Genomic DNA, 27,884 nt, shown 5'->3' on the forward strand with positions numbered 1-27,884 from the left:
TTTATCTTTTCCCCAGGTAATGCCAGCAAGGGATTTGAGGATTTTGTTACGGCTCTGAATTCTCGGAACAATTGCGGCTGCGTGCTCACCAAAATGTAGATCCTGATCAAACGTCACACCCTAGATTTTGGGGTGTAGGACAGTCGCTAGCTTAGAGCCATCGACGTGGATGTTCAAAATGGTCGACATTTGGGACGTCCATGTTGTAAATAAGGTCGCGGAAGATTTAGTCGCTGATAATGCCAGGTTTCGCTAGGCGAAAAAACTGGAGAGATCAGGGAGGTAGCCGTTTATTTTATTGCATAGCTCATCGATCTGTGGGCCTGGGCCTGTGGCCATTACTGTGCAGTCATCGGCGTAGGAAACGATTGTGACTCTTTCCGGTGGTGAAGGTAGCTTAGATATGTAGAAATTAAACAAAAGTGGGGATAGGACACCACCCTGTGGCACCCCTTGTTTAATTCTCCTTGGCTTTGATGCTTCGTTTCTAAATTGCACCGATGCCTGCCGACCACACAGATAATTTGCGGTCCACCTTTTAAGCCATGGGGGAAGGGTAGACCCTTCCAGGTCTTGCAGTTACGAGCCATGATTGACCGTATCAAAAGCTTTTGATAGGTCTAGCTCTACGAGTACTGTTCTATGGTGGGGGTTTTGATTTAAACCGCAATTTATCTGGGTGCTAATGGCATTTAGCGCGGAGGTAGTGCTATGGAGTTTTCTGAAGCCATGGTGATGGGAGGCTAGCTGCAAATTTGCTTGGAAATAAAGGGGCAAAACGGCTTCGAGCGTCTTTGCTACTGGCGATAGGAGAGATATCGGACGATACGACTATCCTATGTTAGCTGGTTTACCAGGCTTTAGTAGCAGGACCACCTTGGCCATTTTCCATTTCTCGGGTATGACAAAGGTGGAAAGAGACAGGTTGAAGACCTGCGCTAAATATTTGAAACCCTCTTTCCCTAGGCTTTTAAGCATCGGCATGGGTTATCAGGTTAGTTTGTTTGTGCTTCAAGCTTTATTTTGTGGTTTGCGTCTATGCTAAACTTGAAGCCTGCGTCATAATAATCTAAGCTGCGTTAGAGCTGCCACCCAGTTTCTTGGAGCAATATTTTTTGGCCCGTTTTTTTCGAACACCATGGATCAAGTCAATGGTAAACGTCGTGGTGACGACCTTAATAACGAGGTTGATAGCGCCAAAAAGGGGCAACGGATCAGCGGCTTCTCTCCTAGTTTAATGCAAAGCATGGATCAGCGATTTGCTAAGTTCAACGATCTGATTGCTAAGCAAATTTTGGACTCGGAAAAAAGGCTCATCGAATTCGTATGCAAAAAACTAGAAGACAAATTTGTGGTGCTGAAGAAAGAGGTCAGTGAGCTTAATGCAAGAGTTACTCAGCTGGAGAGTGTGTTCGAGCGCGTTGGTTATCTCGAAGAGGAAGTAAAAAAACTCAAAAACAATGCGTCAAAGCAAGAGAGCCATATTGCCGCAAGTGAAGTCCGTGTACACGGAATTCCCTGTAAGGAAGGAGAAAACTTAGCAAGTGTCTTTCATCACCTCTGTTCCACTCTTAGATTGCAACCAATACCTATAATGAGCATTTTTCGGCTACGGAAAATAGACAACAGCGTGACAGATCCGGCCGTAATAATCAAATTTCAGTCGCCGACAGACAGAAACAAATTGCTAAAAAGTATAGGCACCTTTAGGCGCCAAAACAATCCAAACATCAAGGGTCTGCAATTAGTTTATGTGGGCATAAATTCAAATGCTCCGATTTATGTAAATGCTTCGCTGTCTAGGCAAAACTATGCGATCTTCAAGGCAGCGATCCGTCTAAAGAAGAAAAGGAAGGTAGTGGCGGTTTTTTCTAAGAAGGGTCTGGTACATATCAGACGAACAGCCAACGCCAGCCCTGAAGCAATACATAGCTTGGATTTTCTAGAGCGTCTTGAGAATACCGGCGAAGAAAGCGCGAGTTCCTTTCGAGTTGATGCTGCGCCAACGAATAATGATCAATAAATTAATTTCTATGTATGGTATATTACTTAAGTTCTTGAGTCTCTTCGTTTCTGTCTTTATCTCTCCCTATCATACTTGTAAACAATCACTTATGTTGTCTTTATTGTTACGCATCGCAGAGCATTCTTTATATCCCATATATAGTGATGGTCCTAGACTATAGGTTGTCTAGTTCCAAAGACTGCTTACATACACTGTTGCGCGTATTCAACAAACGTACTAAAGGGCTCAAAGTCATCCATCTTAATGCGCAAAGCCTATATAAAAAGCTGGATGAATTGAGATTCATATCTGAGGGTTCTGATATAGATGTTATATGTATTTCCGAAACCTGGTTTTCTTCATGTCACAAAAATGATTTGGTGCAACTAAATGGATATCAACTTTTCAGGGCTGATAGACGTGGTCATGGTGGTGGTGTTGCTATATATGTTAAAAGTAGTTTATCCTGTAAACTTTGCTGCAGTGCTAGTCCAAGTGATTTTGTCGAATATGTGTTCGTAGACGTGTTCTCTGTAAACAATGAAAGGCTTCTTATCGGCTGTGCATACAGACCTACTCGTGGAGTTGACTTCTCTGGCTTTATTGAATTTCTCGAGCCTCTACTTATAAGCTATGATAATATAATCATCGCTGGGGATTTCAACTCCAACCTTCTCGTCGACTCAACTCTAAAGCTAAGTATGGAGTCTCTTGGACTTTTTCCCACCAATTTAACTTCACCTACACACTTTACTGACTCAAATTCTTCTTTGCTGGATTTATTTTTTGTGAATGATCCCCTGAAATTGCTCCACTACGATCAATTGTCGGCATCTTGCTTTTCAAAACACGATCTGATATTTCTTAGTTACAACTTTCAAACGTCACACATACAATGTTCCTTTACATATCGTGATTTTAGAAGCACAGATTACAGTTCCCTTAATGCAGCGGTGGAGTCGGTTGAGTGGAGCTTGATTCGTACACTGACATCGGTCGATGATCAGGCATCATTCCTACAGAACCATATTATTAGGCTTTTCGACAACTATGTGCCAGTGAAACTCAAAGCTGCTACACACAGTAATACCCCTTGGTTTAGTGCCAATCTAAAACACTTAATTCACCAGCGTAACCTTGCTTACTCACTATGGAAAAGATACAAAACCCTGGAGGCTCACAACTGCTTCAAAACAGCTAGGATCGCTGCAAACAAAGCCATTAGGTCAGCTAAGCAGAAATTTTATAATAACAAGTTTAGTGCTGCTTTGAGTTCGAAGGAAACCTGGAAGTCGATTAAACATATTGGTATCGGAAAATCCAAATGTGATATTTCTGTCCTCCCTGATGTAGACATTAATGAGATAAATATAAATTTTGTAAATCTGCCAATCTCAACTGACAATATTGTGCTGATAATTATTGTATTCGCTCTAATGTTGTTTTTGGTCCTCTTGAGTTTGCTAGTGTCGATGATTGTGATGTCGTTCAAGCCATTCTTTCAGTAAAGTCTAATGCTATGGGGTTCGATGGTATATGTCCGAAATTTTTAAAAATAATTCTTCCTAAAATCCTTCCTCACTTAACCTACTTGGTTAACTCTGTGCTGACGTCCTGTGTATTTCCCAAATGTTGGAAAGTTGCTAAGGTAATCCCAATCCCCAAGCAAAACAAGGAGTATAGGCCTATAGCTATTCTGCCTTTCCTTTCCAAGGTCGTCGAACGAATTTTGCGCTGCCAGATAAATACTTATGTGCAGAATAATAACCTTCTCACAGATTCGCAGTCTGGATTCAGGTCAAATCGTAGCTGTAAAACGGCGCTCCTATCGGTGATAGAGGATATTCGAGAACATGTTGACAAAAATTTTACTGCTTTCCTGACTCTTCTCGACCATTCAAAAGCGTTTGACTCGGTCGACCACACCGTTCTCTGCAAGAAGCTGGACAACCTATTGAATTTCTCCAACTGTGCAACAGCCCTAATCAGATCGTATTTGGCCGACCGAACTCAGGCAGTAAGTGTTGGTAGCAGAAAGTCTGACTTCGTCAGTGTTTTAAGAGGAGTCCCACAAGGCTCAATCCTTGGTCCCCTGTTATTTGTTTTGTATATAAACGATTTGCCTGGTGTTCTCAAGTATTGTAATATTCACATTTATGCTGACGACGTACAATTGTATATGTGCTGTCCTAGTGATCGTACCAGTTCATGTATTAATAACTTAAATTACGATTTGTGTCAAATTGGTACGTGGGCTTCTATGAACGGCTTATGTCTTAACCCTAAGAAGTCGAAATGTATAGTCATTCATAGAAGGTCACTAGATAAAAGTGGAATGGAAAATTTAATTTTAGACAACACTATTATAGAATACGTTGACACGGCAAAAAATCTAGGTATAGTTTTTAACAAAACCCTGACATGGAAAGATCACATCTTCCGCACAGTGGGAAAAGTGTATGGGATGCTTCGTACACTCTGGCTTACACAATATTTTACTCCGTTACATATTCGTCTACTAATAGCAAAAGCGTACTTAATACCTACGCTCCTTTATGGTTGTGAGGTTTACTCCAATTGTGACTATGTATGTAATAGGAAAATTAATGTTGTGTATTGCTAGATACGTCTATGGGTTGAAAAGACTTGACCACGTCTCTCAACATACAGGTTGCTAAACATTTCTTTCGATAACCTTATTAAACTTAAAACGCTCACTACGCTACATAAATTATTATATATGAAGGAACCTGACTATCTGTATCGGAGGCTAAATTTTCTCCAGTCGTCTAGATCTGTTCTCCTTACCCACTTCAGACATCGTATGCTAATATCTGATCGCCAGTTCTTCATTAATTCCATACGTCTTTGGAACTCGCTCCCTTCTAGACTTAGGCTTATAAGCAATGCTCTGCTCTTCAATAAAGAATTAACAAGTTTCTATAATAACCTAGACAATTAAAATACTGATTTCTTCTAAGCAAATGTACTCTATCATTCCTTTATTTATCTATTTACTATTTATTAAATATATTATTTGTTGTAACCTTTTCTTAGCCATAGTCATTAGCTTTAAGTTTCAAGATTAGATTGTTCCTATTTTATGCCTTTTACCGACTAGCACTGTAAAATAATTTTTGTCAAATTGTTGTGCTGGGATGAATTGCCTAATAAATACAAATACAAATGGCTATGCCGTCTGGGCCCACTGCTTTGGATGGTTTAGCGCGACCAATGGCGTCCTCAACCTCTTTAGCGGTGATGGTGATTGGTGACGCGCTGAATTTGTGTTTATGTGCGTGTCTGTTGGCCCTCCGTCTATCTTTGTCGACCGTAGAATGCATTATATATTGTCGGCAGAAAGCGCTCGCGCATTTTTTCGCATCCGACAGCACTTTGTCGCCAAAGGCGATGGAAACTTTGTCTTTGTGCTTAGTCGGATTCGATAGGGACTTTACGGTGGACCAAAATTTACCCACACCGGTAGAGAGGTTACAACCTCTTAGGTGCTCCTCCCATTTCGCCCGCTTGTGTTCATCCACAAGCAATCTGATGCGTTGGTTTATATCCCTTATTTGGGGGTCGCCTGGATCAAGCTGCCTTATAAGGTCACGTTCTCTCGCTAAGTTTGCGGCCTCCGCCGGGAAGTGGGGCCGGTTTTCGGGAATTCTCCCGGCGGGGATGAAACGTGCCGAGGCGGATTCAATGACCTTGCGGAAGGCACGCTCCCCTTGGCGGGCATCATTCGGGATAGGGAGGGCAGCAAAGAGGTTGTCTGTAAAAGATTTATATTCTTCCCACTTTCCTTTTTTAAAGTTTATGGAAAGTGCGTTTTTCGGTGACGATGAAGTCGACGGTACGCTCGAGCGAAATAAGTATAGGCAGGTGGTCGGATGCCAATGATACCATCGGCTGCCAGTTGACGCAGGTTAGAACAGTACTCGTAGCGCTAGACCTATCAAAAGCTTTTGATACGGTCAACCATGGCTCGTTACTGCAAGACCTGGAAGGGTCTACCCTTCCCCCATGTCTTACAAGGTGGACCGCAAATTATCTGGGTGGTCGGAAGGCATCGAAGCAATTCAGAAACGAAACATCAAAACAAAGGATAATTAAACAAGGGGTGCCACAGGGCGGTGTCCTATCCCCACTTTTGTTTAATTTCTACATATCTAACCTACCTTCACCACCGGAAGGAGTCACAATCGTTTCCTACGCCGATGACTGCACAATAATGGCCACAGGCCCAGGCCCAGAGATCGATGAGCTATGCAATAAAATAAACGGCTATCTCCCTGATCTCTCCAGTTTTTTCGCCTCGCGAAACCTGGCATTGTCACCGACTAAATCTTCCGCGACCTTATTTACAACATGGACGCCCCAAATGTCGACCATGTTGAACATTCACGTCGATGGCACTACGCTACCGACTGTCCTACACCCCAAAATCTTGGGTGTGACGTTTGATCAGGATCTACATTTTGGTGCGCACGCAACCGCAATTGTTCCAAGAATTCAGAGCCGTAATAAAATCCTCAAATCCCTTGCTGGCAGTACCTGGGGAAAAGATAAAGAAACGCTCTTGACCACATACAAAGCAATTAGCCAGCCGATTACGTGCTACGCGTCACCCATATGGTCGCCAAGCCTAAAAACCACCCACTGGAAGAAACTACAGGCCTGCCAAAATACTGCTCTCAGAATCGCCACGGGCTGTCTTCTTATGTCCCCAGAACACCATCTGCATAATGAGGCGAGAATACTCCCCATCAGGGAGAGAAATGAGATGCTGACCAAACAGTTTCTGTTGAATACCCAGAAACCTGGGCATCCCAACAGACATCTGATTGACGAACCAGCACCGCCTAGGGGCCTAAGGAGTCATCTCCGTAAGCATTTTGAGGAAATACGGCACCTGAGAACCCAGCCGCATGAAGCGGAAAAACACAAGCAGGTCCTTGGTGAACTCCATAGACAGGCGTCGGACCTTTATGTCGGGAATTGCCCGGTGAATCCAGTACTTGAAGAAAAATATCCAGAACTCGCGGAAGAGGAACGCATACTCCCCAGGGAAACGCGCGTCACTCTTGCTCAACTTCGTTCTGGATACTGTAACAGGTTAAACTCTTACCTATCCAGAATCAACCCCGACATACAAAATGTATGCCCCGCTTGCAATGTGTCCCCACATGACACCAACCATCTCTTTAAGTGTAATGTGGAACCAACGCCTCTAACACCCCTTTCCTTATGGTCCACCCCTGTTGAAACGGCAAGTTTCCTTGGACTCCCGTTAGAGGATATTGATGACAATTTGTGATCGGTCGCGGCTATTAGGTGGGGCGAGCATTGCTACAACAACAACAGTTGACGCAGTTTACGAGTTCTGCGCTCACGATTGAAATATCTGGCGAACTGTGACAGCTTCCTACCATACGTGTGGGGGCGTCTCCATTTATTGTGCAGAACGTCATTTCTTCTATTTGATCCGCCAACATCTCACCCCTACTGTCCGCCCGCAAATTTGAGTGCCATAGATCATGATGGGCATTGAAATCGCCTAAGATAATGCGATTGTTGCCAGTGAGTAAGGCTCTGATATTAGGGCGGTATCCACTGGGGCAACAGGTGGCAGAGGGGATGTAGATGTTGATGATTTCTAGGTTTGCATCGCCTGACCGGACAGATAGGCCTTGACGTTCTAAGACATTGTCCCTGCGGTCGATGCCAGGATCAAATATGTGATATTGCAGAGAGTGGTGTATTATAAACGCGAGGCCGCCTCCATTTCCGCTCTCGCGATCTTTTCTGTGGACATTATACTCAGAGCAGGTCTGCAATGCAGATCGTGCTGTGAGTTTAGTCTCTTGAATCGCAGCAATGCGGATGTTGTGCCGCTTCATGAAATTGACTAACTGCAGAAATCTGAAGTGCATGGGGGGAGACGTCGCCACTCTGGGGGTAAGTGACGGGTGACTACGCCTGGTTTGAGGAAGGCCAGGACGCAATTGCTGTTGTGGCCCTGGGACTGGGCGTCCTTGGGCAAGCATTGGGGTACCCGGATGATTTGGGTTTGCGACCTGGCAACACGGCGCGATGAAACCCGTCGGGGGGTTGCCGTCGCGGAGACCAGAACATTTAGGAAAGTAGCACCACCCAAGGCAGGAGCTGCATTGGGCGGATGTCGCAAACATATATATTCTGTGCTGGCAAACGGTGCAAACGGAGGTAGGGACTAAGAGTCTGTTTCCCTGACCTACACAATTGCTGCCGGCAAAGTGTGGGAAGACGGGGGCAAGGGCTGATGCTCGGCATTGCTCCCTACTCTACTACGGAGATTGTAGGTATGAGTGGGAGCAGCCGTGTGAGTTGGTGGGGCGCCGTGGGGCGCGAGCAACAGCGGATACTTGTTGTGGCTTGCTGAGCAGCGGGGCTGCTGGAAGTTAGCGGGGGGGGGGGCGCTAAGGCGCAGACTAAGGGACGGCCTAGGACGTGAAGAGCAAGGAGCCACAAAAGAGTTATAGAGGTTACGTGGAAGTCTGATTTTGGGGTCTAGCCCAGAACAACCTGTCCGATGCAACCATCCCTTACACGAGACACACTGACAAGAGTATGACCGTCCTTAAAAGATTCTTTTCCGGCAGATGCAGTAAAACCGGGGTCAGGAAACGGACCCGGATTGGGAGAATATGGAGCAGAGTTGCTGCAAGGAGCTGCTGGGAGGATGACAATTTGTGGGAGGGACGCAACAAATTAAATGGGGTTACACTGAAATGGCAGTCATTGGTCGGGAAAAATCCCGAGTCGCTCCGGTACATAGAACCGACGGCCTTGGGAAGCGCCGTCAACAACAACAACAACATGAGTTGTGCAACAAGATAAACGGCTACCTCCCTGATCTCACCAGTTTTTTCACCTCGCGAAAGCTGAAATTATCACCGAGTAAATCATCGGCGACCTTATTTACAACATGGACGTCCAAATGTCGACCATTTTGAACATCCACGTCAATGGCACTACGCTACCGACTGTCTTATACCCCAAAATCTTGGGTGTGACTTTTGATCAGGATCTACATTTTGGCGAGCATGCAGCCGCAATTGTACCGAAAATCCAGAGCCGTAATAAAATCCTCAAATCTCTTGCTGGCAGTACTTGGGGAAAAGATAAAGAAACACTCATTACTACTTACAAAGCAATTGGCCAGCCGATTTCATGCTACGCGTCCCCGATATTTATTTATTTATTTCGCCAAGCCTAAAGACTACTCATAGGAAGAAGCTACAGGCCTGCCAAAATACTGCCCTCAGAGCCGCCACGGGTTGTCTTCTTATGTCCCCAGAACGCCATCTACACTCCATTAGGGAGAGAAATGCTTTAATAGTTGTTATGCCTTCTTGGCTATTTAACAATTCTTGCTATTTATGTTAGCAATAAAAATATTAGAAAATTTTGGATTTTTCTACGTTGGTATAAAATGTTACTCTAATTTTATAAGTCGATTTTTGTTTACTTCTTTTCCTTTTTTTGTAACTTCATCGAAAATAGTTACGTTAGGTTCGTTAATTTTAGTTATAATAAAAGGACCTTGGTAAATATTTTCCTGCTTATGATGTGGTTCTTTTTGTAAAAGTACTTTATCTCCGATTTTTACAACTAAAGGTCGTGCCGTTTTATCGTACAGATTTTTACTTTGTAACTTATTTTTATTAATTAGATTTTGTGCCATTTTGTGCGTTTTCTGCATCCTAAACTTAACTTCTTTGGCATAGTTTTCGACGTTATAAATTGGGTAAATTTTTTCTGTTGTTAATTCATTAGGCAAAGCTGCCTTTTTCCCAAAGGCTAACTCGTAAGGTGAAAATTGATTGTCGAAAACTGTGCTACTCGTAGTATTGTGTAGGAAAGTAAAGTATTTTAAATAAACATCCCAATCAGAAAAAGTGTCTTTTAGATATGCACGTAAGTATTAAAAACTCTATGATTACGTTCAATCGTGCCAACAGTTTCATGATGGTATGCAGTTGAAAAATTATGTTGAATATTTAAAAGCTTTATTAATTCTTCGAATAATTCATTTTTAAATTCAGTACCTTAATCTGATTTTATGGCATTCATTGTGCCGTAAGTTAAAATGAATCCTTCAAAAATAGCTGAAGCGATTGTTTTTGCCGATTTGTCTGGTACAGCGACTGCTACCAGGTATTTAGTCATGTCGCAAATCATGGTAAGTGCGAACTTATTACCATATTTGGACTCAGGTAGGGGTCCTATTGTGTCAATTACTAGTATATCAAATGGTTTACAAGGAGTTGGTGTTAAAACAAGTTTTTCTTTTGTTTTAGGTTTAACCTTGTTTAAAATACAATCTTTACAATTTTTGATATATTTCGATATATCACGAGTCATGTTGTTCCAATAAAATTTTGTTCGCAATTTTGCGTAAAGTCTTTTCATTCCGCAATGTCCACCAGAAATGGGATCGTTATGGTAAATTTTCATAAGTTTTAATTTTGTATCTTCGTCTGTTACTGTCTCCACTGGATCTGTTAGTATAATTTCTAATGATTTTAAAATTGTATTTCCAATATTTTTGAAATTTGTAATAGTATAATGTTCGAACATAATATCGTTTTTAGGCCATTCTATCTGCTTAATCTTGTGTTTGCCGGCTTCTGATTCAAGCCTCGAAAGTAATTTCTCTAAAGTCATTATTTCGTTAACAAGCTCAAAACTAAGTAACTCGAGTTTCTTATGTTTAATATGCGCAAAAATTCTTAAATTTGTTGTTTTATTATTTTTATCGTAAGTAACTTCAGATCTTATTCGTGGAATCTTTTTTGAAAAATTAAATGAAAATTTGTCGTAGAAATGTAAAGTAATTTGTTTTTCGTCGTTTTTGTCTGTTTTCCTATGTAAATTTTTGTCGTTTGCCTTTTTTGTCATGGCTCTTGTCTGTACTGCCAAAATTTGTTTGTTAGCTTCTTTAATCTCATCGATTATTATACGCGATAGTCCATCAGCACAAACGTTTGATTTACCTTTTATATTAACAATAGTAAAGTTATATACAGACAGTTCCAGTCTTATTCTTGAAAGTTTTGAAGATGGGTCTTTCATGTTGAATAAGTATACTAGAGGTCTATGATCTGACTTTACAATAAAATGGGTGCCATACACGTATGGTCGAAATTGCTTTATTGCGAAATAAATAGCTAAGAGTTCCAACTCTATAATTGGTTTTTTCTGCTCTGCTTTATTAAATTCTTTAGAAGCGAAACAAATTGATAAATCACTACCTTGCTGTTCTTGACTTAAAATAGCGCCACATCCAGTTGTGGAAGCATCAACTGTAATAATGAATCGTTTAGTAAAATCTGGGTATTGAAGTAATTTTGGTGAAAGTAACGCTGCTTTCAAAGTTAAAAATGCTCTTTCGCACTCTACATCCCATACAAATTCAACTCTTTTTCTGCTTAATCGATTTAGAGGCGCTGCCAGAGACGCAAAATTAGGTATAAACCGTCTGTAATAGTTTGCAAACGCGACGAATCGTCGTACCGCGTCTTTTTCAGTCGGTTTTGTATACTTTTTAACTGCGTTTATTTTAGAGTCGTCTGGCAACAAACCTTTGGCTGAACATTTGTGACCTAAAAATGTAACTTCTGGTCGTAAATCGTGATCTATCTCGAATAGTGTGGCCAATATTTAATGCTGATGTGGAGCAAAGCGTTTCTCACTTTTACAATACCATTTACTGTCTTTTTGAAAAATACGTACCTAAGCGGATTTGTGTACATTCCGATACAAGCCAAGTATGGTTCACTAAAGAACTGAAAATTTTAAAGAATAAAAAGTCTCGATCTTTCAAGTTGTTCAAAAAGACGGGTTTACATAACCATTACTTACAGTACTCGATTCTACGCTGCAAGTATTTTCAATTGAACAAAAAGTGTTACAAAGCTTATCTTTGTAAAATTAAAAGAAATATAACTTGCAACCCGAAGGCATTTTACGGATTTGTAAACTCTAAACGCAGGGTGAAAGGGTTTCCATCATCCATGAAATTCCAAGATAATATTTCCAGCGATGATCAAGAGATCGCCGACTTCTTTGCACAATTTTTCAAATCAAATTACTCTATTGAGACCAACGTTTCACCTAATGAATACCCATACCATATTGATTCATGTTATTCAATCAGAGCTCCATTTATATCTTCAGAAGATGTATTATCTTATTTAAAAACTTTAAAAGTATCATATTCATACGGCCCCGACAGGATCCCGACACACTTTCTTAAAAAATGTGCTGCAAACATCTATCAGCCGCTACAAGATTTATTTAATTTATCTTTAATTTATGGCGTTTTCCCAACAATATGGAAGGAATCTTTTCTTATTCCGCTTCATAAAAAGGGAAGCAGGTCTTCAATAGAAAACTACCGGGGCATAGCAAAGTTATCCGCTATCCCAAAGTTATTTGAGGCTATTGTTACCCACCACCTAACATTCTCTATTTCCCCCATAATTGCAAGCTCGCAGCATGGGTTCTGTAAGGGCAAATCACCTATCACCAATTTACTAGAATTTACCACCCACGTTTCTAATGGATTTAGAAAAGGCCTTCACACTGATGTAATTTACACCGATTTCAGTAAAGCTTTCGACAAAGTATCACACCCATTACTTATTCATAAGCTCAGTCAACTCGGCTTTCACCCCCGTCTTATATGTTGGATTTCTTCGTATCTTGGTTATCGTACGCAAAAAGTAATCTTTAAAAATACACTTTCTGGGGTCAGCAATGTTTCTTCTGGTGTTCCTCAGGGCAGCCATCTTGGTCCGATTCTGTTCTTGTTGTTCATAAACGATTTATCTGGTACAATTAAATACTCAAAAATCTTGATGTACGCAGACGATGTAAAACTTTTCAAATCATATGCCTCGGTTGAGGAACATCCCTTGCTTCAAATGGATTTAAATCACTTGGTTACCTGGTGCAATGTAAATTATATGCCGCTCAATCTCAAAAAATGTAAATTCATGTGTTTTTCTCGGAGAGTTTCGCCACCAGCTTCATATACAATTAACAACTATAGTCTAGAAACTGTAAATAATTTTATTGACTTGGGAGTCATGATGGATTCCAAACTTAGTTTCAGTCTTCATATTAATGCTACAGTGAATAAACGCAAAGGTGTTTTTGCATTTGTTAAACGGTGGTCAAAAGAATTTAACGACCCTTACATAACTAAAGCACTTTTTACAACATTAGTTAGGCCAATATTAGAATACGGCTCGATAATTTGGAATCCGCGTTATCAAGTCCATGCAGACAGTCTCGAATCAATACAAAAACAATTTTTACTATTTGCCTTAAGAAATTTCCAATGGGACTCTTTATCTAATCTTCCACCTTATACTAATCGATTAAAGCTTATCAATCTTCCAACTCTTGCTAGTCGAAGGGAAATGCTTGGTGTAATATTTATGACAAAACTTTTAAATGGATCAATTTCGAGCCCATTCCTTCTGAATGAAGTGAACTTTTGCGTTCCCTCTCGGACATCGAGACACTTCAAACCTCTTCTGCTGAAACAATGTAGAACGAATTTCGAACAAAATGAACCTTTTCGGCGTTTATGCCAAGATTATAACTCTCACTCAAACACATTTGATAGCTCGGACTCCCTTTTTTCTATAAAAAAGATTGTTCTCACCTCTCTAAATTAATGTATAATACGTTTGCTTCTGTTCTCTTTAAGTATTACGCTTGGCTGATGAAATTTCTTCTGTAGCTGAGCAGTCTCAGATCGTGACGCTTGACAAACCGCTGCCCATCAAAGACTCGGCAAAAAGAAAAAAAAAAAAAAAAAATAAAAAAGTTATTATATATATATATAAATCGATCGCTTGAACAGGATTAGCCTGGTTTCATTGGGCCACTTGAGGGCAGCGCGCTGCCACAACGTCCATTAAAAAAAAAAAAAGTTGCATTTATTTGGGTTAAGTTTGAGATTAAAAGACCTACAAGTATCGAAAACTTGTGAAAGATTTTTAATATGGTGTGCTTCGCTACAACCTATGACGATAATATCGTCGACGTATAAAAATGCGACATTGGGTGGTATACCCGAAAAAGCTATTGTCATCATTCGTGAGAATGAATTTGGTGCTATATTTAAACCGAATGGAAGCACTTTCCATCTAAATGCGCCACGGTCAGTGCTGAAAGACGTAATATCACGTGAGTCAGGATGCAAGGGGATTTGATGAAATCCTGAAAAAAGATGTAATGTGGAAAAATATTTTGCTCTACCGAGATTGTCTAAAATATCGTCAACTCTAGCTAGTGGAAATTTATCAGCAATAAGTACTGCGCCAAAATCTACGCACATACGATATGCTTTTTGACCATTTGTATCTTTCTTTGGGACTACAATCAAAGGACTATTGTAATTCGAATAACTGGGTTCAATCAAATCATTGTCTAACAATTTATTTACTTGGCGATTTATTTCTTCGCGTTGAAAGTATGGCAATCTATAGTTTTTAACATATACCGGTTCGTTGTCTCTCAGTCTTAATTTTTGCTCGTAAAAGTTATTTAAAGTAATTTTGTCCGTGTCAAGAGCGAAAATGTCGGCATAATCTATGCAAAGGTCAATTAATTTACTATGAGCATGTTGAGGTATTTGATTTTTTAAAATCGAAATTAGTTTTTTCGTACGTTTGTCTTCTGTTTCTGTCTTGTTAATTGTATAAACATTATAATTTGAAAGTTTTTCTGTTCGAATGCTGTTACTTTTCACATACTTTATATCATCCGTGGTATTTATGACTTTAATTATTGGGTTACTGGAATTAACAATGCACCTAGCTGTGAAAACACTTTTTTCAATTTCCTGCGAGTGCACGAAAAGTGGTTCGGGTGAATCTCCTAAATCAAAAAGTCTGAATATTTCGCATTTGGAGGAATGATACAACTGTCGCCTTCTGTTCCGTGTAGGATTGGTATCGCGACTTTTTCATTACCTACCCAAAAGGAAATACTATTTCTTTCATAATTAATAATGCATTTGTTAATTTTCAGAAAATCTTTACCCAGTATGCCATCGGATGGAATATTAAAGTCTACATTTACTACATGTAAAGTATGTTTAATAGAAAAGTTTGAAAAATTTAAATTTGCTGTAATTTTACCTAAAGTGGAATATTAGTGAGTATATAGAGTATATTATTATTGTTGTTATTTTGGCATCTATTTCTGTTATCATAGCGATATCTCTGATTATTGTTACCGTTATAGTTACTATTATATGAAAATGAACTATTATTTCTATAACCAGTATAGCCGCGGTTTGGGTAAAAACCTCGATAACTACCACGTGGATTTCTGAATGTACTGTTACCACGTGATCGAAAAGCTAGAACCTGACGTTCAGTTACTTCGTTGTTTTGTTCTACAATTAATTTTGCTACTACGTCTTTCGGATCAGTAAATGCCGTTGAGGCTAAAATGGTTTTTACTAAATTTGATTTTGCGTTTAATCGACACACGTTAACAGTTTGTTCGACTGCTATTTCATGAGCTTTCGCTTGAGTGATCCCTTCAATAATAAGAGACCGCTCAAGTGACCGCTCATTGACTGAAGTTACTTGTGTTGGTAGTGCTTCACGGGCTTTACCCTCTAATTTTGATTTTAAGAACGCTATAAAAGTATCATTTAAGTCTGCAGTAGCGAATTGTTCCAATAATGCAATTTTGTCTATAAAAGAATCAAGTGCTAGAGGATCACCACTGTAGTTTTCTCTAATAGAATTAGCACATGTGTTAATGAAAATTTTCTTTTCCTCAAGTGTTGCCATGATTTGATCGTTAAAATCTGGAGCTGAATTAGCAGAAGGTGAGGCCACGTTTGCACTATTTGGATCGTTAAGATCTGATTTTGAAGTAAAAAAAGTTGAAATTAGTTTTGCGCTATTTGAATCGTTAAGATTTGAATCTAAATTAGAAGTTGAATTTTTAATGGAAGAATTTTCGAATCCTGGAAAATCTGTTGACAAAGAAAATCTTAATTTAACTATTTATTGGAAGAATTAATTAAAACTGCAGTAAACTTGTATGAAAAAATCTATCAAAAGTGATTGATTTTAAAATGGCTCAAAAGTATGTGTATTAATTGGTAAAATTCCCAAATGTATTCACGGACGCACCGCTTTATTCAAAAAAAATCTCAATTTGGCTTTTCACGGAACCACCGCATGTATTAAAAATTGAATTGGATTTTCACGGAACCACCACATGTAATAAAAAAATTAATTGGTTTTTTTTCGAAAACCCCCGTAATATCAAAAATCCAAGATTTATATTATATGCTAATGCAACAAGTATATTATATGAAAAGCGAATGCATTGCATTTAATGGGAATTAAATGTTTTATATACGTACATATATGTCTAAAGAAAAAAAACTGTAAGCAAAATAGTTTTAAATACATACATATATATATTTTTAATTGTCGCTGCTGCCATAAGATGGTTGCCGCTGATGTCATCAATATTACTGCCATTGTGAATGATGACAAAGTGTGATCTCTTATCTGTCAACTGCCTGACAGGCTGTTCAATATGGCTACTTTTCAGCGTTTTGACAGGTTGTTCAATATGGCGGCGCCTATCTTCAGCGAGTGATAGAAAGAGATACAGAATGAGACAGCGATAGTCAAATACGAATCAGGTGATCCAATCACTTTGGAATTTTGACGTTTATGCAGAAGAGATCACACTTTGTCAGGGTGGGGATAGGGCACCACTCTATGGCACCCCTTGTTTAATTCTTCTTGGTTTTGATGTTTCGTTTATAAATTGCACCGATACCCGCCGACCACCCAGATAATTTGCGGTCCACCTTTTAAGACATGGTGGAAGGGTAGACCCTCCCAGGTCTTGCAGTAACGTGCCATGGTTGACCGTATCAAATGCGTTTAATAGGTCTAGCGCAACGAGTGCTGTTCTATGGTGGGGGTTTTGATTTAAACCGAAATTTATCTGGGTGCTAATGGCATTTAGCGCGGTGGTGGTGCTATGGAGTTTTCTAAAGCTATGCTGATGACAGACTAGCTGCAAATTTGCTTTGAAGTAGGGGAGCAAAATGGCTTCAAGCGTCTTGGCTACTGGCGATAGGAGAGATATCAGGCGATATGATTTTCCTATGTTAGCTGGTTTCCCAGGCTTTAGTAGCGGGACCACCTCGGCCATTTGCCATTTTTCGGGAATGAAGGTGGAAAGATACAGGTTGAAGACATGTGCTAAATTTTTGAAACCCTCTTTCCCTAGGCTCTTTAGCATCGGCATGGCTATGCCGTCTGAGCCCACTGCTTTGGATGGCTTAGCATGACCGATGGCATTCTTAACATCTTTGGCGGTGATGGTAATTGGGGACGCGGTGAATTAGTGTTTATGTACGCGTCTCCTGGCCCGCCGTCTAACTTTGTCAACCGTAGCATGCATTATATATTGCCGGCAAAAAGCTCTCGCGCATTTTTTTTGCATCCGACAGCACTTTATCTCCAAAGGCAATGGAAATTTTGTCATTGAGCTTAGTCGGATTCGATAAGGACTTTACGGTGGACCAAGGCTTACCCACACCGGCAGAGAGGTTACAACCACTTACATCCCATCGCCTACTTGTGTTCATCCACAAGCAATCTGATGCATTGGTTTATATCCCTTATTTGGAGTCGCCGGGATCGAGCTGTCTTATAAGGTCACATTCTCTCGCTAAATTTGCGGCCTTACAATGACCTTGCGGAAAGCACGCTCCCCTTGGCGAGCATCAGTCGGAATAGGGAGGGCAGCAAAGCGGTTGTCTTTAAAGGATTTGTATTAATCCCAATTTTCTTTTTAAAGGTTTATGAAAGTGCGTTTTGCTGTGACGATGAAGTCGGCGGTATGCTCGAGCGAAATAGGTATATGCAGGTGGTCGGATGCCAATGTTACCATCGGCTGCCAGTTGACGCAGTTTACGAGTCCTGCGCTCACGATTGATATATCCGGTAACTGTGACAGCTTCCTACCATACGTGTGGGGGCGTCTCCGTTTATTGTGCAGAACGTCGTTTATTCTATTTGATCCGCCGACATCTCACCCCTACTGTCTGCCTGCAAGTTTGAATGCCATAGATCGTGATGGGCATTGAAATCGCCTAAGATAATGCGATTATTGCCCATAAACAAATCAGCTAAGATCCCGCATTCCGGAATTGTTGTATTTGTAATCGAATTTGAAAAAAAAGTTTGATGACGTAGAGCTTTTGAAGTTTTTCGATTTTTTAAATTTCTCTCATATTTCGCTACCACTGTTCGGAGTATTTAAAACTGTCACGTGAGCAAACGACTACGGCGGAGTAAAAATACAATTTTCGGAGTATATTTTAATTTTTTTTTTGAAAGCGGGCGAACAACTAACATCCAATTGATTTGGTGGCTTGGCAATCCCTTCGATCATGTTTTCGTCATGAAAAGTTTCTCAGCAAAAAAGTTATCTGCTTTTTCAGATGCACATGGAGTCGGCCTAAAACGTGAAGGATTACCAAATAATGCTCCCATTAGCACACAACATTCTGGAAGAAAAGTGGGCTCTATCTCCGTGTATATTTATCGCGAAAAATATTATTACTATTTTCGGTTTATCATACATTTTTCATACTCTTTTAATGACAGAAGGTTTCATTATGTAGGAATGATAATGGCGACCTGGTAACTGACGTACAGAGCCGAAGAGTTGGTATAAGATAAAGAAGCAAAAAAAGTGGGTCTTGCAGTAAATGTGGACAAGACGAAGTACTTGCTGTCATCATGGCCTTTGTAGCCACGCCACTGTTGAGGGATATAAATTGGAGACTGTGAAGGATTTCGTCTATTTGGGAAGCACCATTAAAAGCATAAACAATTTCGGCTTAGAAAACAAACGGAGAATAACTCCTGCCAACAAATGCTTCTTTAAGCAATTGAAAAGTAAAGTCTCGACGAAGAAAATTCTCGCTCTACAAGTCACTCATCATCACTGTACTCATTTATGGCTCGGAATAATGGCAGTTGTCGAGAGAAGATGAGATGGCTCTTGGAGTATTCGAGAGAAAAGTTCTCCGGAGGATTTATATTACTATCCGTGATGTCGATGGCGAGTATCGAAGGAGGTATAATGATGAGCTATATGAGCTTTTCGCAGATATGACGATAGTGCAGCGGATAAAAACAGAAAGCTTCGCTAGCTAGGTCATGTTATGAGGAAAGAGAAGACCTTCACTGAGTTTGGAGAGATAGTTGGAGGAAGCTTTGACCTCGCTTGGTGCTCCCAATTGGCGACTGTTATCGCAAAACAGGGTTAGCTGACCTCACTAACTCAACGTACTTCATTTTTATATAAAACTTCAAGAAAAGCAGTTTGTTTAATTTAGGCAGCATTTACAAATCGCGTCGGGACACATTTTTTGCTTGCATTTTACTCCTTCTATTCTGATTCCATACGAAAAATGTGAACAAACATTCTCAAGAAAAGAACATGTTTTAAGACACGAACAAGCATTTCGTCCAATCGTCACTTGTAAACAATCAGCTTTTCATACGTACATATGCATTGAAAACTTCAACCAAAAGATATTAGGGAGTAATACTATTCAGTTTTCAACTCGACTCAAAACATTCTTTAAGATAAAAAATTTAATAGGAGTTAAGAGCGGAGCAAAATACTCCGATTGGAATAAAGTCTGAACACTGCGTCAGCAATAAAACATGTTGTCAAAAGCGTGACGTCACGTCTAGAAATTTATTTCCCAGCCAACTATGATTTTTTTGCTCTCTCATTTTTTAATGCGGGATCTGTTTATTGGTTCATGATTATTGCCAGTGAGTAAGGCGCTGATGTTAGGGCTGTATCCACTGGGGCAGCAGGTGGCAGGAGGGATGTAGATGATGATTTCTAGGTTTGCATCGCTTGACCGGACAGATAAGCCTTCACGTTCTAAGACACTGTCCCTGCGGCCGATATCGGGATCAAATATATGATATTGCACAGAGTGGTGTATGATAAACGCGAGGCCACCTCCATTTCCGCTCTCGCGATCTTTTCTGTGGACATTATACCCAGAACAAGTCTGCAGAGCAGATCTTGCTGTGAGTTTAGTCTCTTGAATCACAGCAATACGGATGTTGTGCCGCTTCATGGAATCGACTATCTCTGTGATCTTCCCAGTTAATCCATTACAGTTTAACTGCAGAATTCTGAAACTCCCGCGATCGATCACAAAATCGTCAGTGTTGTTCGATATTATGCCCAGCTTCTGCATGTGGCTGTTCAGTCTATAGTGTCCTGTAAGAATAGCTGTTAGAATTCTTAGATTATGTTTCGAGAGGCCTACTAATGCCATATATCGAGTTGCGCTGTAACCCCTAAACAGTAACTTGGATTATCGCAGGCCTGGCATATTGCGCCAGTCTTTTTCCCTCTTTTCCCTCTCTTATAATAATAGATGCCCCCTAATTTCCTGCGGGCCTACTGGCAGGAACGGCCCGGGACCAATGGGACGTGTCGTTGCTGCCTCTCTGGCCAGGCTGTCCGCCTGTTTATAACCCTCAACTCTCCTGTGACCAAGATCCCAGGCCAACAGTAGTTAGTTGTGTGCTCATAGTTGATTTAGCTTTTCAACGCACTGAAGGACCAGTGCTGAGTATTCGCGCTTAAGGTTTCAGGTCAGCGCACTGGCTTATGGCGAATATTTCCGCTTGAAAAATGCTCGGGTATGCTTCCAGTGGTATTGATATCTTGGCTCTGGGTCCAACGACTCCAGATCCAATCCCCTCGGTCGTCTTCGAGCCATCGGTATACCACACTCTTCTATGCAGCTGCGGACTGCTCTCAATTCTGATTTTCTTCCATGTACCCTTGTCTCCAAATTCTGCTATATACTTTTTCTCAAAAACTATCTGCCTAAGGATATCATCCCGCGGGAGTTGAGAGATTGGGATCTTCTCTCTCAATTCCTCCATGCTTCGGGACGATATGACTTTACCTTTGCCCGAGCCCTCCTTGGCGATATTCAGGATGGTTCGCTTGGCTGATTTCTCTATCGATATACGCAGTGGGGCTAGATCGGGGATAGCTTCCAGAGCTGTTGTAGGGCATGTGCGCATAGCTCCCGTGATGCACACACATGCCACCAGTCTGTCATCAGCATGGCTTTAGAAAACTCCATAGCACAACCACCACGCTAAATGCCATTAGCACCCAGATAAATTGCGGTTTAAATCAAAACCCCCACCGTACAACAGTACTCGTTGCGCTAGATCTACCATAAGCTTTTGATACGGTCAACCATGGCACGTTACTGCAAGACCTGGAAGGGTGTACCCTTCCCCGAAGTCTTAAAAGGTGGACCGCAAATTATGGCGATATCTCGAAAAGGCTTCCACCTATAGAACTAAGGCCCATTCCCTTTTAAATAATCATTAACACCTTTCATTTGATACCCATATCGTACAAACGCATTCTAGAGGCGCCCCTGGTCTACTTTTATGTCGGATATCTCGAAAAGGCGACCACCTATAGAACTAAGGCCCACTCCTTTTTAAAATACTCATTAACACCTTTCATTTGATACCCATACCACCTTTATGGCGATATCTCGAAAAGGCGTCCACCTATAGGACTAAGGATCACTTCCTTTTAAAATACTCATTACCACCTTTCATTTGATACCCATATCCTACAAACACATTCTAGAGTCACCCCTGGTCCACCTTTATTTTGATATCTCGAAAAGGCGAAAATACTCATTAGCACCTTTCATTTGATACCCATATCGTACAAGCACATTCTAGAGTCACTCCTAGTCCACCTTTATGGCGACATCCCGAAATGGCGTGCACATATAAAACTATGGCCCACTCCCTTTTAAAATACTCTTTAATACCTTCCATTTGATACCCATGTCATACAAACACATCCCAGGTTACCCTAGGTTCATTTTCTTACATGGTGATTTTTATTTATTTTTTTTTGCCATTTTTAATTTTAGTGGGATGAATTTTTTTATTTTTTGCGCGTTGTCAACCCTCCAAGTCCAAATATGATTACTTGAGTAATAGTTTTTATCAATTCGTTATTACAATTGAATTCTATTCTTGAAGTGGAAAGTGTGTGATTATTACAATTATTTGGATTTGAATACAACATTCTTGGAATATATTTATACTTGGATTCGTTTACCTACAATTACTTGGAATTGAATACAACTTTCTTGGAATACATTTGGTTTATGGAGACTTAAGCGCCAAATACACGACACGAACATTTCCGCGAACATTCCCGTTATGTCATGTTTCTGCGACCTTTTCTGTCGTGTATGGTGGTGTTTGCCAGTTCGCGCAAATGTTCGCCAAAAATCAAAATATTTTAATTTTTGGCGAACATTTGCGCGAACTTTTCGTGCGTGTATGGCGAAATAGTTCATAATCGTAGTCATTTCTGAACGGAACAGACGTGCGCGGAAAAGTATAATGGACAATAAAAAATTTCTGAGTGAATTTATTGAAATGTATACATCTTTGCCATCATTGTGGCAAGTAAAAAGCAAAGATTATTGTAATAGAATTAAAAAGAATAATGATTATGGCAAAATTTTTTGTAAAAGTTGGTCAAATGTTGCCTTGCTCATACGAACATTAAACCAATCTTTGCACCAAATTCTTTTTTTGCGGTCTTCTCTCTTTTTTTATGCTTAATTGCCACAGCGAGCAATATTGCTGCAGCACAATTGTTGTCCGTATTCATCGCTGTCTGAAAGAGAACTAATGTTCGGCCAAAAGTTCGTATGGTGTATGGCCAAAGCTGCGAACAAGATTGCGGAATGTTCGCGGAAATGTTCGTGTCGTGTATTTGGCGCTTTAGTTTCTCTGCCATTTATTTAAAGTTAAAAAAAAAAAAAAACAAAAAAAGTTGAATTGTTTAATAATAAATTACAAAGATGGACATAAGCAAATTTTTTACTACTGATAACCTTAGCACTTTTAAACACAGTGACTACCATTTAGTTAAATTTAGTCACATTTCTATAAAATTGCAGTCTGGTAATTCCAAAAAGAGGCGCCAACACGTTATTCGGGCAGAATTTGCTGAAATTTTGAATGGTGAATTTTCTGCCGCCCGCTTTTGAAATGCGTTTTACACACTTTTGTGATGTATTATTGTTTGTTTCGAGATATTGTATTAATTAATAAATCTATTCTATTTCATAAAATCGCAATGGCGCAAGGCGGAAAGTCCAGAAAAATGCAAATTACCAGCGGGTGCCAGAAAATACATCCACCAGAATATATACATATATGCACAAATTCGTACAAATATATATATTACGATGATACTACAAAATCTTCCTGAACTTTGTCGGGGACCTGGCACTTAGCCGGGTTTGACATCCACTTTAATATATATATGCACTAGCGCCTACAAATATATATATTACGGTGATACTACAAAATCTTCCTGAACTTTGTCCGGGACCTGGCACTTAGCCGGGTTTGACATCTACCTACCATAATACATATGTGCACTAGCGCATACAAATATATATATCCGTGGTTATTTTGTGTTTTTTTCGCAGGTTTCTTTTGACAAAGCAAAATTTTGGACTCCCGCCTCGGATTAATAATACTGAAGTCAAAACGCGTCTTTCGACAACTTTCCAGATATTTTTGGACATGTTTTTCTTCTAGAATATTACCAAAATAAGTTTTATCAATTAAAATTTTTCAAGTAAAAGCCAGGCTGAAAGAGTTAAAGTATACAATGCATTTCCACACATAATCACAAAACTATTCAAATTGAAGGGATTCGCATTTGAAGCTTATCTTCCTCAAAAAGTTTTGTTCTTGCTTCAACCCAAATTGTATACTTGTGTCTTCACAGCACCAAAACGAAAGATTGTGGAACCCGCCACGACTCGGGTAATTCACTGCTTCTTGTTTCTTGACATTAAATTGGATGGAATTGCGCAACCTGACCCCGACAGACGTAGAGCTTAGTGCTGCTCAACCTACCTCCCGACGGAATACTTGACGGTGGTACCGAGGGTATATGGTACTCAGACAGTAGGAGGTTTAGTGCGGTTAAAGTCCCACACTAACTTTGAGGCTTTCGATGCTTCCTCCTCGTAAAAAAAACATTAAATTGGATTGCCCCCCCTGATTGTTCCAAAATTAAATCCTGGCTACGCCCTTGAAGGAAACGGCACGCGAAGTCTTACCTCGTAATCAAAAACTGCTGGAAGGTGACTGAGGCTGGCGTGCAGGAAGGATTCCGATGAACGAGCGCTGGCGGAAATAACGTTGATGGTGGAACCTTGTAAATTTGCTCACATAGCAAACGCTAAAAGTGCAAAAGAGGGACTCGTTGATGTAAGCGTATGAAGATAGCGGTCTCACGCGGAAGGTTGAGCTGCAAAAAAAGCTAGTTCAAATCAGGTTAGAACATTTTTCGTCTATGCAAGACTATATAAATGATATGGTCATGACAGCTATCAAAGTGTGGAATGCTAGCTTAAGCATTGATGACGGGAGTGCCACGAAATCCCAAAAAAAAAAATACCCAAACACAAAATTCCCAAAGGACATCATCGGTAGCCACGGTTATACCAGACACCCGGACTTGGCATGGCGTAGCCCAGGGTTATTTTTTATAAGCGCGGCCAAAGGCCGCCTATGCAGAAAGTTGGTATGGATTATTAGCCTTTTTTGGTCGCGGCGATTTTAAACCTAATTTGAATTTATTTCACACATAAAATGGGGATTTTGTGTTGGGGATTATGAGTTTGGGGATTTTAATTTGGGGACTTTGTTTTGGGGATTTTGATTTTGGGGATAACGTGGTAGACCCATTGATGACGAAGTCGTTACATCTTTAATGCTTACGGGATTCCCAAACGAATACCAACCACTCGTAATGGCAGTGGAAAATTCGAAGCAAAAACTAACAGTCGATAATGTGAAAAGTTTGCTTTTGCAAGACACGAAATTTGATAATAAGAACGATTTTGTAGGTAATGCCTTGTATACAAAGAAATCAAAAGTAAAATCAATTGTAAATACAAAACATTTTAATAAGAAACTGTATCGATGTTATAGCTGCGGTCAAGAAGGGAATATACGAAGAGAATGCACAAAAAAGGCAGAAAACGTTGTGCGGTCAAAAACTTCAACATCGTCAAATTCTCTGCTATGAAGTGTGTGTATGCAAAGATTGATCGAAGAGTAAAGATGTTGCAGGGACGAAAAATAGTGTGAAGCAAGCTTCACAAAATTCTAGTAGGTCACATTAACCACTTACCACAGCAGAATTTGTTAAACTACCACTCTTTGTATTTGTTATTTAACAATAATTTGTACACTTTTTTTCAGCTAATCTTTTTCGAATTTATATTTTTACACTCAAAAACTACAATCAGTTATTTTGTGTGTTTAAATTATGTTAAAACTTGTGTTAAAGTTTGTGGTGTGGTGGAAGTGACCTACTAGAATTTTGTTACGCTCCGCTGCTTTCCACGGAAGTGTGCGCCTGCAACATCTTTATTCCTCGATCAATCTTTGGTGTATGTATTCGAAGAATGTGTGATACTCGTACCTAGATTCGGGTGCCACTTCGCATGTGACAAATAATCGAAATTTGCTTGTAGAAGAAGGGCAAGGGCTAACAAAGAAAAAGTTAAAATTGAAAGCATAGGAAACGTCAAACTTGTATTGAATGGGAGTAATAACAAAGAAAGCATAAATGTCGAAAACGTAGAATACGTGCCAAATCTATGCCCAAATTTGTTGTCAGTAAGACAAATGACTATGAAAGGTAAAAAAGTTGTATTTGTTGGTTACAGCTGCAAAATTGTCGATCAAAGCGGAAAGCTAATTGCAACAGCTCACGTAGAAAATGATTTGTACCGGCTAGAATGTAAAACGGTTTGTGCTTGTCAGGGTGTGGGTGTTCCCCGCGTTGGGCTTTGAGCGCACCTTGTCCCGCTCGAGTATGGCAGTAAGCAAAGGGCCCAAAGCCCGAGCTTCCTAAGGTTCGAACTGAAAAAGAAAAAAAGAAAGGAAAAGAAAAAAAAACTTTAATTAGATTGGGCATAAAAACCAAAATCCGAGCAAAACACTTATATAAGTGCACAATTTTGTTGTGTTGGGCACAAAACCATAAAATTACAACAACCACATGAATATTGTCAGCTTCTACTGCAAATATTTATAATTGAAACTAGCAGACCCGACAGACGTTGTTCTGCCCTAAACTTGGCCTATCTGCATACATTTTAATAAGCTTTTTCTGTCCAACTCTGCCCTCCCCCACCCCTCTTCACTTTTTCCTGATCCTTTTATTCGCTCCTACCTCCGTCTTTTTCGCTTCATCTATCTCCATACTCGTCTCATTCTATTTCTTTCTCAGTCTCCTTCTCTCACGTTCTTCTCATTCTTTTTCATCCATTATTGCCTGTCCCAGAGCGTGGCATGTATTTTGTTCCAGTCCCAGTCCCAGTCCCAGTCCCAGTCCGTCTCTGGTCAATTTCCCGGAAAAAAGGATCGTAAATACTAATATAGGCAAATTTATATACCAAATTTCAGGCAAATCGAATAGGACGTGTGCAAATAGGTATGTGGATATTATTAATTCATGTCTCTATTTCGGCTTCGCGTGTATATTTGTTTGTTGATGCGACTAAATCGAATATCACAATGAAAATTACTATAGAGCTCTCAGCAACAGCTTTCATTTCATATCCATATTACCCGCACATTCTAGGTGTATGGGTCTACGTTTTGGCCTATATCTTGAAACCCTAGTCACCAAGCGGTATAATATATTACTCTGTAATAAAGCACTCATCAACAGCTTTCATTTGATATCCATATTATATAAACACATTCTAGGCGTACCCGGGTCCACGTTTGAACAAAATCGACCGACGCATCTCTTCAAACACCGGCGACCAACTAACACACATTTTAGCCTTTCATTTTATATATATAGATTTTTATTTTTCACTCTTCACTACAATATTAAAATGCAGGTATTCGTTGCTTTTGAAATTCGACTTAAAAATTGCACATGGACCAACTAAAGACTCTCCTGAATTAAAAAAATATCTTAGTACTTCTAAATCGCCGGCCCCCTCAGAAATCCCGGGTCCGGGGGTAATCCCCCATTATTATAAACTGAGATATAACTTATCCTATATTTCAAGTTAGATCTAACTACACACGGGGTGCAAAACAAATTCAAAATCGGTTCAGTAGCTTAGGAGTCCATCGAGGACAAACATTGTGACACGTGATTTTTATATATGAAGATTTACATTTTTATTATCTGTTATTAATGTGCTTGGACGTATTTGGTTGTCGGTGTACACCTCCCCTGATCAGTTTGAACGCCATCAGCAATCAACCACGCTCTATAACTCCAGTTCTTTTGTATATTCAGATCCCTGCGCTATGAGACCATATTGGCGAAGTGCCTTCTTTCAATCCACCCCAGATGCACAACGGAGTGCCTATGAACCTCACGGAAGAGCAGCGCTGGCCTTTTCACTAAATATCACTCGCGCACTGAATTTTTCTAATTAAATAACTCGAAAGCTATAATTATTTAGCACGAGTTAAATAGCGCACAGATAAAAATGTAAAAAAATAAGATAACTGTCAAATGAGGTATGTTCACAATAGAGGAATTGGAAAAAGCTCCTTTCCAAGGGTTGCCAGATGGCCATTTAGAGTGGTGAATAGAGGAAAAAGATGAAAATAGAGTGAAAATGGTTGCGGTTGATTACTGGGAATGA

At 40.0% G+C, this 27,884-nt stretch overlaps 1 protein-coding gene across 2 annotated transcripts in view; it reads left to right on the forward strand.

Moving 5' to 3' along the window:
• Pof (Painting of fourth) overlaps nt 1-27,884 on the forward strand; it is a 73,871-nt gene that overhangs the window by 15,654 nt on the left and 30,333 nt on the right. Inside the window, exon 5 of one of the 2 annotated variants that reach the window (XM_067773222.1) lies at nt 15,101-15,192. The exons of the other annotated variant lie outside the window; for it this stretch is intronic. The gene's annotated coding sequence lies outside the window, so the exon portion shown is untranslated. Of the gene's footprint in view, nt 1-15,100; nt 15,193-27,884 lie in introns of those variants that run through there. 2 annotated transcript variants of the gene reach the window in all.

The sequence above is a fragment of the Eurosta solidaginis genome, chromosome 3, assembly GCF_040869045.1.
Source record: "Eurosta solidaginis isolate ZX-2024a chromosome 3, ASM4086904v1, whole genome shotgun sequence".
Taxonomy (NCBI): domain Eukaryota; kingdom Metazoa; phylum Arthropoda; class Insecta; order Diptera; family Tephritidae; genus Eurosta; species Eurosta solidaginis.